General features: G+C 45.0%; 1 protein-coding gene across 6 annotated transcripts in view; it reads right to left on the minus strand.

Annotated features, from left to right (window-relative positions):
• Nucleotides 1-15597, minus strand: part of Snx10 (sorting nexin 10) — a 60364-nt gene that overhangs the window by 29516 nt on the left and 15251 nt on the right. The window contains exon 1 of one of the 6 annotated variants that reach the window (XM_034519355.2): nucleotides 12307-12411. The exons of 2 other annotated variants lie outside the window; for them this stretch is intronic. The gene's annotated coding sequence lies outside the window, so the exon portion shown is untranslated. Of the gene's footprint in view, nucleotides 1-6778; nucleotides 6798-11586; nucleotides 11803-12306; nucleotides 12412-15597 lie in introns of those variants that run through there. 3 more of the 6 variants (XM_034519354.2, XM_034519353.2, XM_076913339.1) reach the window with 3 other exon arrangements.

Below are 15597 nucleotides of genomic sequence, written 5' to 3' on the forward strand. Positions count from 1 at the left end.
AAACCTTCCTATTAACAGAAGTGCACAGACATCAGATAACACAGCTGTCCCTTTAAAATTAAAGATTTGGGGCTGGAGACACCGACAGGTCAGTGGTTAAGAGCACCACTGGCTGCTCTTCTGGGGGACCCAAGTTTGATTCCCAGCATCCACATGGTGGCTGACATCCTTCTGTCACACCAGTTCCATAAGACCTGACACCCTCTTCTGGTCTCTTCGGGCACCAGGTACAAGCACGGTGGCAAACACGCAGGCAAAAATCCACACACGTAAAAATAACTTTTAAGAGAATAAAAGTAAAGACTTAAAAGTAAAAAAATAAAAATAACACCCACAAGGATCATTAGAAATGAAAATTAAATACTATTAATAGGAATATGAGCTATGTCAACACCATGAAAAAGAATGAGGCCCAAGCTGGGTGTGGTTATCCCAGCACTTAGAAGTCTGAGGTAAGAGGATCACACGTTCAAGGTCAGTCTGAGCTACAGGAGACCATGTCGCAAAAAAATTCTCAAAAAGGTAATTCAACCTTATATTTCACAAGTATTTGTAAATTGTTTATATTCTTTAACTCACTAAAATGACCTTAAAGAACACCCTAAACAGCTCAATGCAATTTATACAGAATACATGTATCATGTATACCTACAGACATGTCCATTGTAGCTTGCATCCTAGCACTGGGGAGGCTGAGGCAGGCATGCTCCAGGACAGCCTGAGTTACAATATTTTACATTGGACCCTGTCTCAAAACACAAACAAACAAACAAACAACCAGGCATGGTGGGACATGCCTTTAATCCCAGCACTAAGGAGGCAGAAGCAGGCAGATTTCTGAGTTTGAGGCCAGCCTGGTGTACATAGCACATTCCAGGCCAACTAGGGATACACAATGAGACTCTTCCTCAAAAACAAACAAACAAACAAACAAATTTTGGCTGGAAAAATGGCTCAGTGATGCTGGATTCCCAGCACCCACATGGAGGCTCACAGTCACCTATAACTCCAGTTCCAGGGGATCCAGTGCCCTCTTCTGGTCTGTGTACCAGGTATGCATAGACATGCAGGCAGGCAAAACACTAATAAAATAAATCTTTTAAAATGAATAAAAGAAATATGAGAAAGATGATTTAACAGATAAAGGTGCTCACTGCCAAGAATGACAACCTAAATCCAACTCCCTGAACCAACAGTGGGAGAACCAACTCCCTCAAGTAAGCAGATAACCAACTAATGCGATGTTATGGCACATACAGACATTCAAACACACACACACATACACACACACACACACACACAGAGGAACTAAGTTAGCTTCACTTTTCTGTGCTCTGCTTCCTCCTAAGATACTTGGCTATTTTTCTAATCTAAATGAATGCTGACTTCTTATGCTCATACTCTCAAGGGCACTAGAGATTTTCACAGTTTTCTGAAAAGCAGTTTTCTTGCCTGCTGTCTCTGCACTGCACTGGGCAGGGTAATCACTCTCATACATCCCCAGGGTTCTCAGGGCTCTCGGAGGACAGGATACTGTCCAGAGCGACATTACCTTAGCCCTACTTTTGTGACCCTCCCTAAGCATGAGTTGCAACACCAAGGATATGTGTTGGACTCCAGAGAAACCAACCCACAGCCTGGATGCGTCAGGTACCATCCTGTGGTTAGATAATGATAGCTCTCTCCCAGCATCTGAAGCAGGAAACCCTGAAGCACTGCTTGGAAGCACTTAGGGAAATAGGGCAGCTGGAAAGTGGTTACAGGAAATGGGAGAGATAAGGATGTCCCAGAGAAAGAGCTCAGAGGTTAACTGTAAAAAAGATGTGGAGAAAAGGTCCCTGGAGCTGAACAAAGCTGGCCACAGACCTGTGTGTGCTGCTGGGTCTGACGCAAGGAACCTGCATGCATTGATCCAGCTACCATGCCACCATTCTATCTGAGTCACTGTTCCAATGCTGTGATCAAACACCATGACCAAGGCAACTTATAAAGAAACACTAGCAGGGTGTGGTGCCACAGGCCTTTAATCCCAGGTCTGAGTCTGGGGCCAGCCTGGACTACAGAGTGAGCTCCAGGACAGCCAAGGTTATACGGAAAAACCCTGTTGAAAGAAAGAGAGGAGGGAGGGAGGCGAGATAAAGCTAGCAAGCACGACCTGGGAGCTTGCTTACAATTTTAGAGTTAGTCCTTGGTCATCGAGGCAGAAGGCATGGCGACAGGCAGGCATGTCTCTGGAGCAGTTGGTACTGCTTACCCGTAGTGGTGTGCGTTTCTGAAACCTCAAAGTTCACCCCCAATGACACAGCTCCTCCAACAAGGTGTCACACCTCCTAATCTTTCCTAAACAGTCCACTTGACTTGGAACCCCAAACACTCAAATATAAGCCTACGAGTCATTTCTATTCAAACCACGACAGACTTTTAGAGGCTAGTTGTATGAAAAAAATCAACAAAGCACTAACGCTCAAATCTCTACAACATGTGTCAGAAGTTAAACTTATGGCAATAAATATGAACAAATTTAGAGTTTAAAATTAGCAGACAAGCCGGGCGGTGGTGGCGCATGCCTTTGATCCCAGCACTTGGGAGGCAGAGGCAGGCGGATTTCTAAGTTCGAGGCCAGCCTGGTCTACAGAGTGAGTTCCAGGACAGCCAGGGCTACACAGAGAAACCCTGTCTTGAAAAACAAAAACAAAAACAAAAAATTAGCAGACAAGAAAAAAATGAACTTCACAACTATTTTGACAACGATCTGCTTGGAAATGTTGTTGGGACGGGCGCCCTCTCCTCCTCATGCTAGAAAAGACGCCATTGCAGGAGAGTGAAAGGAATGAACCCACGTGAGGAGGAAAAATGAAAGAACGTACAGGAACGGCAGAGGAAGGCCAGGACGGCCACCAGGGCGGCCACCAGAGCGGCGTGCGCATAATGAGGATGCCCTTATGGGCTCCATATTGTGGAGCAGAAACAGCCCTCACCTCCCAGCAAGTACTCCGCCCACCTTCTCCGCGATCTTTATGCTAGCATGGCTCCCTTCCCTCATGATCTATTTGAGTCTTTCTTCTTTATTTCTGTTTTAGAACAGTTGATAAATGCAGGTGTGGTAGTGCATGCCTGTGACCCCGCTCTTCTCCACGAGGCTGAGGCAGAAGGATGCTGCCCGATCCAAGCTGATCTGGGCTACCAAGTATGACCCTGTCTCAAAAATAAGCAAATAAAAAGAGGGGTCATTGACTGACAGCAGGGTATTTGGAGTTCTCTAGTGCCCCTCCTGGTCCTTGCCAAAGAATTTTTTTTTTTAAGATAGGGTCTCACAAAGCCGGGCAGTGGTGGCTCACGCCTTTAATCCCAGCATTTGGGAGGCAGAGGCAGGAGGATTTCTGAGTTCGAGGCCAGCCTGGTCTACAGAGTGAGTTTCAGGACAGCCAAAGCTATACAAAGAAACCCTGTCTCAAAAAAAAAAAAAAAAAAAAAAAAAAAAAGATAGGGTCTCACAGTGGTGTGGAGTGGAGGCACATATTTACAAACTGGGAGGTAGAGTGGGGGTGGGAAGGGTGGTATAGATCAGGAACTTAATAGCAAGCCCCAGGCATGAATTGTATAAGGCTCAAAACAATAAAATAAAATTAATTAATTAAAAACCTCAAAAAATACTATCAAAACTAACAGACAAAACACCGTTAAAATTTAAAGAAATCTCAGCACTCAGAAGACGGAGGATCAGGAGTTCAAAGTCAGCCTTGGCTAGTGTGACACACACAACAGCCCTTCCTTGCCCTCACGAAAGGAAAACTAGCTAAGGAGAAAACATCATGTGTTCGTGGCTCAGAAAACATTAGGGTGAAAGGCTGCCCACTGCAGATGCTCACCCACTAACCAGGGACGTCTTTCTTCAAATGGTTTTCTGAACTGAGTGTAGTGGCTCACATCTATAATTGAAGTGTCTGAGACAGAAGGACTGCCATAAGTCTGAGGCCAGTCTCAGCTATATAATGAGTTCCAGGCTAGCCTAGATTACCCCATATTTATATTCAGATATATACTTTTTACTTGCTGACAAGAGACCTAGTATAGTCAAAACAATCCTGAAAAGGAAGCAGGAAGAAGGGTTTCTACTTCCTGATTCCCAAACCAACTCCAAAGCTGCAGCACTATACACAATGCTACAGGAACATGGGCAAAGGAAGCCAGTATAGGAATCAAATCAGGGGAACGTAAAATCCCAAAGTAAACCACACTTCTGTGGTCAGATGATCTTTGACAGTATACTGGTTAGGTTTTTTTTTTCAACTTGACACAAACCAGAGTCATCTGAGAAGAAGGAACTTCAAGTGAGAAAATGCCTCTACCAGGTTGGCCTGCAGGCAAGGCTGTAGAGCAGTTTCTTAATTGATGTGGAAGGGCCCGGCCCACTGTGGATGGTACTATCTCTTGGCAGAGGTTTCTGAGTTCTCTAAGAAAGCCAGCTGAGTAAGCTGTGGGAGCAAGCCAGTAAGCAGCACTCTTCCATGACCTCTGCTTTAGTTTCTGCCTCAAGGTTCCTGACCTGACTTCCCTTCATGACGGTGTTTTATCTCAGCAATAGGAAGCTAGAGGGTGTCAAAAACACTCTGTGTGGAGAGAATTCTTTTAACATAGAGTGCCTAGATCAATGCAAGAGAATGTCCCCCTTCTGTCATGTATTAAAATGAACTCCAAAAGTCTAGGGAAGTAGTTCAGTGGTAGAATGCTTGCCCAGCAAGCACTTGACCTGGGTTTAATCCCCAGTGTGCTAAAATTTAAAACCTCTTATAAAAGAAGGAGGAGGAGGAGGAGGAGGAGGAGGAGGAGGAGGAGGAGGAGGAGGAGGAGGGCATGGGGGAAAGAAGAAGAGGGGAGAGGAGGGGAGAGGAGGGGAGAGGAGGGGAGAGGAGGGGAGAGGAGGGAGCAAACTTCCATGCCCTTAGATTTGGCAAATTATTTTTCAGATAAGGTAGCAACAACATAAACAACAAAAAATAATTAAACCTAACCTCATGAAGAGTGTTTTGAAGTACAAACTTGGCTTGGGCGCACAAGTCTGTGATCGCAGCTACTGAGGAAGCGAGACAGATGGAAACCAAGTTCAAAACCAATCTAGGGCATCTATTAAGGAGATCCTATCTCCAAACCAAAACCAAAAGGCTGGAAGTTGTCATCAAACCATCACAGCCACCACATGACCACAGAGCTTCTCCATCATCTACCAAGAGCAAAGAAAAGGCCCCTAAAACCAAAACAGAGCCGAGCCCTATAGTGCTCGCCCAGCACAAGACCCTGGGTACACATTTAATAAGAGACTTATTCACATTTTATATAAGGAACTCTTACAACCAAGTCAAAGAGGGAAAGGATCCCCAACAGACATTTCTGCAAGGAAGGTGCTCGTATAGTCAGGAAACACAGGAACAGTGGCTCAACTACACCACAATCAGGGGAAAAAAAAAAAAAACAAAAACCCAAACAGGACCAACCACATTTCCCAAGAGGCTGGAGGTCAGAAGAAAAAGGCTGGATAACAAATGTGGACAAAATACAGAGATACCAGGACCCTTGGTGCACATGAAAACCGGTACAGCAACTCTGGCAGTTTTTAAGCAACCACAGAGTTACCCCTTGACTCAGATTCTGCTCCTAGGTACACGTCCAAGAGTAAGGAAAACACCATCACAAAAACCTACCTGTGAGTATTCATACCCACATAACTCACACAGCCAAAAAAAACGAAACCAGTCCCAAACTCCATCAGTAGATAAACAGATCAACCAAACCTGGTCTGTCCACACAATGGAACATTTTAAAGATTTATTTATTTATATGAGTACACTGTAGCTGTTTTCAGACACACCAGAAGAGGGCATCTGATCCTATTACAGATGGTTGTGAGCCACCATGTGGTTGCTGGGAATTGAACTTAGGACCTCTGGAAGAGCAATCAGTGATCTTAACCACTGAGCCATCTCTCCGGCCCCCACAACTGAACATTTTAAAAGAATGACATGCCATTCTGACAGTCCTTGACAGCACCACACTGAATGAAGGAAGCTGGTCCCATTCATTCACATATGAATGACTCTTCCATTCATGAAGAAGACCAGAACGGAGGTATCCACAGAGACAGGATGCTCATCAGGAACTTAGGGCTGGCAGAGAGATCGAGGAGCCCCCATGGGAACAAGGAAGTGATAATTGACAGATACAGAGGTGAGTTTTTTTTAAGTTAATGAAACTATTCTAAAATTGTCTATGTCAAGAGTCACCAACCATGACTGTGAATATACTAAAGACCATTGATTGTATACTTTGAATGGATAAAACTTTATGAAACCTATTTAAATGCTATCTGAAAACCATGAACCGGACTCATTGCATGCTTGGTCTATTGTCCACAACACCCTAACCACCGAGGCACAAAGGCCTGGCCTAGCTGAAGCTCTCCTGAAACCACCCATCCCTTGGGATGCTCTCCTCCAGGGTCTGACCCCACCCTTCACCTTCACCTCTTTTCCTAACCTGTCCCCTGTCTCCAGAACTCTCACAGAGGCCAACAAGCGTCCACATCCCCACCCCATGAGCTCTGTCTCAACCAGGCTCTGATTTCCCCCTCCCTCCTCAACAAACACCCTGCCTTGGTTTTGTCCTGCCAAACCTACAGAATGGCTCCACAGTAATCCCTTCACGGGGCAGACCAAGGCTTCCCCAGATGAGGCCTGTTGTTGGGGTTCCGAGTAAGTACACCAGACCCAGGAAATTTTCTTACAGAGTGGATGCAGTGTCCCTTTGTTGGTCAGAGTCTCCGCCACTGAGCCACAACCGCAGGCAGCCACACTTACAACCTACAAAGATGAGAGAACTGAAATGCCCACTGGTAAAGAAACGCCTGTTAAATACAACACATTTGTGGTAACCCTGTAGTTTGAAAGAAAGAGGCAACGGTGTAAATGCTGAGCCGGGGGACATCGTGACACAGAAATGGAAAGAGCATCTGAAGTGTAATTCTCTGACATGAGGACACTCAGGTCGCCATTTTGGATACCACTTAGTTGCACCCCAGTGAGCACTGCACAGTGCTCAGCTGACTTTCTACCCTGCTTTGGTCTTATTTATCTTGAGGACAGGCTCCCTGCGTGCCAGAAGTCCTCTTCAGGTAGGCTGACCAATAATTTTGTCAGATCTAAGACTGTCAGAGTGACGAGTAGACAACCTCTCATTTGTTTGTTTGTTTCTCCATGCAGCCCTGGCTGTCCTGGATCGATCTCTCTCTCTCTCTCTCTCTCTCTCTCTCTCTCTCTCTCTCTCTCTCTCTCTCTCTCTCTCTCTCGACCAGGCTGAATGCTAGGACTGATGGCATGTGAACCAGCTCTCTCATTTCTTTATAACCCTGAGCACACTAAATGACACATACACATAGAGCTAAGATAGCTGTTTAAAAAAAAAAAAAGCATGAAAGAGACAAAAGAATGAGAATCCTACAGTTGCAGAAACTCTCCACCCACCCTCAGAAGTGACATCTCTCCCTTTTGTTAGCCAGTTCCTCCCCTCATCACCCACCAAAGGTAGAGAGACAGATATGCGCGTTTTAAGCCCTCTTCTGCTATTCTTAGCCAAGAATAAATGTCTCCTTCACCGCTCGGCTGCTGTCACAGGTTACATGATCCAAAGAGGGAAAGGGAAAAAGACTCAGTTGTGGGAGGAGGCTCATAACACCACTTAGTTCCTTATATATGCAAAGATGAAAATGTATACACACAGAAGGATGTATGCCAATGTAAACAGAACCAAGAAATTATACCCTCTAGATTATCAAAACCTTAAAAGCCGACATTCCTTCTGTAAGTTAAAAATGTAATTACATATTGGCTGGGGAGATGGCTCAGTTGTTCAGAACACGTGATGATGTCCCAGAAGATCCAGGTTTGATCCCAGCACTCACATGGTAGCTCACAACTATCTGTTAGATAGTTAATTCCAGTTAGAAGGGATCCAATGCTCTCTTCTGGAATCTGTGGGCATTGCATGTACATAATGCACAGACATAAACACAGGCAAAACATTCATAAAATAAAAATTCCAAAAAAAAAAAAATAAGGGTCTCATAAAACTAACATAAAATACCCACAAGAATAAAAACAGCTGCCACTCATAACTCCTGATCACCATTGTACTGAGTATTCTGTGTGCACGACCTCTCACCTCTCACAACTGCCTGTTCTACAAATGGAAGCTGAAGCTCAGAGTGACTTGTTCAAGGTCACTAATTCATCCACAGAAGTCAAACTGCCTGTCACACTCAGAGTGATGGCTCTGCCCACTAACTGTCACAGATTGTCACTATGCACTCTTACGACACTAGCTCTGCTCACTAACTGTCACAGATTGTCACTATGCACTCTTAGGACTCTGGCTCTGCTCACTAACTGAATGGGGCTTACCCTAATTTTCTTATCCCAGATATGGGCTAACAAGATGGCTGCCAACAGCCGGGCGGTGGTGGCCCACGCCTTTAATCCCAGCACTTAGGAGGCAGAGGCAGGCTGATTTCTGAGTTCGAGGCCAGCCTAGTCTACAGAGTGAGTTCCAGGATAGCCAGGACTACACAGAGAAACCCTGTCTCGAAAAAAAAAAGATGGCTGCCAACAGTAGGAGACTGGTCACCAACCCTGCTAATCTAGGGTTAATCTCCAGGAGAGAACCAACTCCTACCAGTGTGTTCTGACCTCCATATGTACTGTGCTCCACTGTGGCAGTGAATACTGCCCCTCCAAATGCAAATAAATATAATATAATGTTGTCGTTGAAAAAGGTTCTCTCTGTGTAATCCTGGCTGTCCTGGAACTTGATATGTAGACCAGGCCAGCTTTAAACTCACAGAGATCCACCTGCCTCTGCCTCCCAGTTGCTGGAAATAAGGGCATGCATCATATGCCCAGCCTATAAGATATATTTCCCTCGTATAATCTGTCTTGGGAGATCTGATCACAGTATTTTTAGCCTTATCTGGTAAACACTGAATTACAATCTGCCTCCCACTGAACTATAAAGGCCAAACAGCACAGCTCCTGTCCATCCTTGTTTATCTGGGATCTCTGGTCTCTACCATATACTGACAAAATGGTGGGGAAAAACAATGCCCAGAAGTCATCTAAGAGCTTAGGGCACAAGACTAACCAAGCACAAGGTGCCCGTATGCACCATGTGTTGATACCTCAAGGCAAAGCTCAAAGTTGAAACCCTCACAGCAGGGGGTGGGGCAGAGCACTTCTGACTATGACAAGTCTGAGTGTCTACTCAACTGTCTGGTCAGTCTGCCTAACCACTGCTGAGTAACCTCTGGCCCCCTGCTTCGCCTCTACTTGCCTAACAGCCTTATATATAAAAGAAGAGCCGATAGCAGAATCTGCTTCTATTGTTGCTGACCAATAAACCAACCAAGGCAAGAATACTTCAGGCGAAAGTCTTGCTCTTAAAAAGTACATACAAGGCCGGGCAGTGGTGGCGCACGCCTTTAATCCCAGCACTTGGGAAGCAGAGGCAGGCGAATTTCTGCATTCAAGGCCAGCCTGGTCTACAGAGTGAGTTCCAGGACAGCCAGAGCTATACAGAGAAACCCTGTCTCGAAAAAAAAAACCAAAAAAAAAAGTACATACAATTACCACTGCTAATGTTTGTTATTAGGTTTTAGACAAACACAGAGCCACAGGCTGTAAAGGCTGAGGAGCTGGGGCTTGCTTTTCCTCTGACCACTTAATACATAACTGTTGTTTAAAAGATGATGTCACTGCACCAATGTATCATGCTTCCCGGAAATCACACTGGCATTCTGGACAATCTGTGTGACTTTCAGTTCTGAAGACATGTGACTTTAGGTCAATTCACTTAGCCAAGAGTCCCCAGATATTACCTGCTCAAGGAAATGGGGTTCCAAGGCACAATGCCAAACATTTTAATTTGATATAAATATCAAAATGTCAAATTTGACAGTTTCAGAATGCAAAAATTATAGTTTTATGTATAGTTTATATAGTTTTGATTTCTTTCTTTCTTTTTTTTTTTTTTTGGTTTTTAGAGACAGGGTTTCTCTGTGTCGCCCTGGCTGCCCTGGAACTCACTCTGTAGACCAGGCTGGCCTCGAACTCAGAAATCTGCCTGCCTCTGCCTCCTAAGTGCTGGGATTAAAAGCGTTTGCCACCACTGCCTGGCTATAGTTGATTTCTTAACAGAAAAACACTCATCTGATTTGGTATGCCTACTAGCTATCTTGGAATTAAAATATTACCAGGAATTTTGTGCTTTTAAAAAGTTATAAAAAGAGCTGGAGACTGCTTGGCGGTTAAGAGCACCTACTGCTTTAGTAGAGGCCCCACTTACTCAGCTCCCACGCTGGCTAACTCACTGGCTGACTCGAAATAACCACCTGTAACTCAGCTCCTAGAGTCTGGCCTCTGGCCTCCTCAGGAACTCTCACGTAGCTCTAGCTGTCCTGGAACATGATATTCAGCCTAGGCTGGCCTCCAACATGCAATGCTCCTCCTGCCACTGGCTCCCTGGTACCAGGGTCACAAGTGTGAGCCACTGTGCCTGGCCATAGGCTAGACTCCTGAACACTGACATTCTCATGTGTACCCCATAGCTCATTCTGCACTTACACACGGATAAATCACTCCTCAGAACCCAGTTAACACTTCTGTGTGACGTGCTCTTCTCACTCATCCGTATGTGGCTTCTGAATATTTGGCTGTTCTGACTGCTTTTTTAATCTGATAATTCCCTTCCCCCGGGATCTTCTTATAATGCTTTTGGCAGAGGCAAAAGCAGTTCATGTGCTCTGCCTCTGACACTGGCAGTGAAAGTGAAAGCAACTACAATTAGGGGAAACTTCAGAACAAAACAAAACAAAACCAAAAAACCACTTTTCTCTCCCAGGATCTGAATTGGGTTCCCAGCACACATGCCCTGTGGCTTATACCCACCTAGAACTCCAGCTTCAAGGGAAGGGAAGCTGCCATCAGGCCAGCACAGACCCTGCCACACATAGGCATTCTCTCTGTTTCTGTCTCTGTCTCTGTCTCTGTCTGTCTGTCTGTCTGTCTGTCTCTCTCTCTCTCTCTCTCTTTCTCTCTCTCTCTCTCTCTCTCTCTCACACACACACACAAAATGAAAACAAATCATTTAAAAAGAAAAAGGAGACAGGAAAGAAGAGAGAGAGGGAGGGAGGGAGGGAGGGAGGAAGGGAGGGAGGGCTTAGTGGTTAAGGGCACTTGATGCTCTTCCAAAAGACCGGAGTTAGGTTCCCAGTGCCCACACCAGTAACACACAACTACGTAACTCCAGTTCCAGAGATCCTCCAAGGGCACCTTCACTCATTTACACACACTCACACAAATAATTAAAATCAAATAACTCTTTTTAAAAATCATAATTAAATCTCAGCACTCCCTCACAACTGGTCAATATGACAAGGAAGCTGCCCAAGGGTTTCAGACCAATGTATTTTAAGCAAGCCTCACAGAATCACCACATAGTCACTCAAACACAAAACAAAAACACTCAGCAAGCCAAGGCACCAACCTGTTCACAGGATGAAGTTTGAAAGCACAGCCTAGGAAACAAGCCATCTAATAAAGCAAAAACGAATAGCGTTTGAAAAAAAAAAAAAATGTCTGTCTACCTCTCAGGAGTTCTTAGGGGTTATGGCTTTGTTTGCTCATCAGTCTGATGACAGACTGGACATCCCAAGGTATTTTGTTCTTACACAGCTAACCCGCCTAAGCCTTGAGAAGAGGAAGAAGGTGGAGACAAGCAGGGGGTGTGGCTTGTTAGGGAATGATTAGGCAAAAACAACCTAAAGGCACATTGGTTTCTTTTGTCTGATGCCTAATAGTTTTAACTCTTGGCTGGCAAGTGTCCTATTCCTCTGGCTGTTCTTTTCACACCCCTACAGAAAGAACGCCAGAGGCCTTTCTAAACAATCAGGCAAAGTGAGAAGAACCAAGTGCCTGACACAGAAAGTGCTTCAGGCAAAGGTGAGGAGCAGCCTTGAGTGACCGACATTAGGTCAAAGATTCTAATGACATCAAGTACACTTCTTTACAGTCCACAATAGTACACAAACATACATGCAGGCAAACAAACATATATACATCATACAACAAACATGCATACATCTTTAAAAAGGAAAAAAAAGAAACAATTAGGTTCCATATGCTGAGCAGGGTTCTAATTAGCCCTGGAGGGGACACTAAGAATGAAAAACATGCATATATCCATAATACAGCAGACCACTCTCACCCAGTTAAGTGACTTTCAACAGCAGAGACTCCTCATTACACTTTTGTCGGTCACAGCTGGACACGGGGCTCGCCAAGGTAAACATCAAAGTGTCTGCCGGTCACCACCAGGCCTGAGGTCACTTCCCCCTCTGTCCACAGTCAGCTGATCAGCTTTCAAGGACTTGTCTGGATAACCCAGAATTAGACCAGCAAGATGGCTCAGCAGATACAAGCATTTGTCCCCCGGGGCGGACCATAGGAGAAAAACTACTTTGGGAAGTTATCTTCAGACCCCTGCACACATGTCCTGTGACTTGCTCCTTGGGCTCCTGCTACTGTGACCCATATGATGGACTGCGACCTAGAACTGGTGCTGATCAGGCTAGGACTGACTGAAGAATCTGACTGACTGCTAACAGGGGCCCAGCATCACTGAAGTGAAACCTTCTAGGCTTCACTGGGACAAGACAGAAGTATTTCCCGAGGTCAACACACCAAAGCTGGTGAAGCTGTGGTCCAAGGGAGTCAGACTTGAGCTGAACTTGGCAATGTGTTCCGTGTGTATCACTGGTTTTGAAGGTATGAGGGTTCAGAGAGAACTGCTGAGACTTGGCATCTCATGGCAGGGTCAGGGCACTACAAGTGAGACTCTGAGGGGCTATTGATGAAGGTCAATCTCTAGTTGCCATGGAGATCTCAGGATATTGCAGATACCAGGACCATAAAACATCCACCTAGGAGAGCTGCAGATGGAGGTAGCCTAAGAGACAGGCTTTGGGTGTTGTGGATGGCAGAGCTGGAGAGGCAGGGCTGCCCAAGCCCCTAGGAGACCAAAGGATTATAAGCCTCAAAGATGCTGCACTGAGTGGCGGGATTTGGATTTACACTGTTGGATTCTCATTTTGTTTTTCAGTGACTGTTTTTATGTCCTGGGTTTTCCCCATCCTGGCCCATGCACACAGTATATTCACACTCACACAATAATAATTTGTACATTTTTAAAAATTCCAGTTCTTCTGATCAGGCATGATGGTGTACACCTTTAAATCTTAGAACTTGGAAAGGAGAGGTAAGTGGATCTCTATGAGTTCTAGGTCAGCCTGGGTCTACATAGCAAGTTCCAAGCCAGCCAGAGATATACAGTGTGACCCTGTCTCAAAAAAAGAAAAAAAAAAGGAAAAAGAAAGAGTTAAGTTCCTTAACATAGGCACATCCTGTACAGATATAAGTAACTGATCCATACATTTCAGGAATGAAAATCGTCTGTCATTTTTTCTTTTCTAACCCAGAGTTACCCTACAGGAGCATAAATGACAGGCTACTTACAGGAGTGTGGGCAACTTACAAGTAACCACAACACTGGAAAAAATGTCCCTCTCACCCCCAGAGGCCAAAGAAGCGCTGTGTGGTCACCTAGACATGGTGGTCAAGCCTATCTCGGCAGCACTTAGAAAAGAGGCAGGAGGATCAGAAACTCAATTGTCCTTATCAAATAGGCTCCAGGCCAGGCTGCTTTATCAAAGGAAAGTAAAGGCTAAATTGGATTAGAGTGGTCCACTGACAGGTGTGGAACTGATATCTTCAGCTGTGCCAGTCCCTACATAGATGATCACATGACCTGCCCACAGTCCCTGGATGGGTGATCACATGACCCACCTATAACCTCTGATTATGTCCTGTGTCCCCAGACTAACCAAGAGTTCTCTGGAGATTAAGCCTTGGTCCCCCTCAGCAGTAAAAGCTGTACCACAGGAGAGGACAATCCAACAGTGGTTCCTATGTTCCATCTCCATCCCAACACTCTTTGCTTTGTTTTTCACAGCTTCCTGATTTAACACGTTTAGGGGACGGTGAAATGGCTCAGCAGTTAGAAGCACACACTGCTCTGGCTGAGGACCCTAGTTCAGTTCCCAGCACCCATGTGGAGTAACTCATAACTTCCTTTAACTCCAGATTCAAGGGGGATCTGATACCTCTCCCCTCAACAGGTACTCACACATACATACATGGGCGTGCTTGTTCATTCGAGTATACACACACATACTTTTAAAGACAGATTCTGCAAAGATGTATTCATTTAATGTACAAGCAGTTTTGCCTGCATGGACCCCTGTGCGCAACTTGCATGTCTAATACCTGTAGAGGTCAGAGGGCATCAGATCCCCTAGAACTGGAGTTATGGACCGCTATGAGCCACCATGTGAGTGTTTGGAACTGAACCCCAGTCCTCTGCAAGAACAGAAATTGCTCTTAATCATTGAGCCATCTCTTTAGTTCCCACAGATGTATCTTTTTTTTAATAATAAAAATATTTTTAATTTAACACATTTGGAAATGTGAAGAATACGAAGACAAAATGAAAACTCCCCCTCCCCGAGCCTCCCAGCCCTTTTAGGCTCTCTGTGCACACGCAAGCATACACACATCTATTTAATGCTACACACATCTATTTTTAATGCCCCTCCTTTCCTGCAAATGGTACCAACTCACTGGTCTTCATATGCCTCATTCTTTTTTTTTTTTTTTTTTTTGGTTTTTCAAGACAGGGTTTCTCTGTGTCCTGGCTGTCCTGGAGCTCACTCTGTAGACCAGGCTGGCCTCGAACTCAGAAATCCGCCTTCCTCTGCCTCCCAAGTGCTGGAATTAAAGGCATGCGCCACCACTGCCCCAAATGCCTCATTCTTAATACTTAAGAATGCAGCCTGAACCCTGCTATCCAGAAGAAAACAAAGCTGCTTTCTTTGCACCTGCATACTACTCCACCATGAACATGTACTGTTACTCATTGCAGCACCACACACTGGTGCTGCTACCAACCGTGCTGAGTAAATACCGTGAGTACTTCTGAGAACCAATTATCTACAAGTGGAATTTCTGAATTCAGAGGCTCAGGTGAACTATTAACTCTGACAGATCTGTACCCTCTGCAGAGAGTTTAGTTTAGTTTGCTGCTTTCCAAGTCTTTCCTAATGCAATCAGTTACATTTTTTTCCAGGGAAGTAAAACAAGTCGGCGTAAGTGCCTTGCTTTAATGTGGAGGTCAGAACCAGGTCATCAGGCTTGGTGGCAAGCACCTTTACTAGCTGAGTCGGCCTGCCAGCTCTGTTCAAGTGAGATTTAACTGGGCTGTTTGGTGTGGGGGGGGGGGGTGTTTGTTTGTTTGTTTTGCTTTTTGTTTTTGAGGTAGAGGTTTTTTGTTTGTTTGTTTTTGTTTTTTTGTTTTGCATGTGTAAGGCTAAGTGCCTTCCGAGTACTTAAGATCCATTAATACCTTTTGCATGAATTGTTCGGATCCTTTAACCACTTTCGT

The sequence above is a fragment of the Arvicanthis niloticus genome, chromosome 15, assembly GCF_011762505.2.
Source record: "Arvicanthis niloticus isolate mArvNil1 chromosome 15, mArvNil1.pat.X, whole genome shotgun sequence".
NCBI lineage: Eukaryota > Metazoa > Chordata > Mammalia > Rodentia > Muridae > Arvicanthis > Arvicanthis niloticus.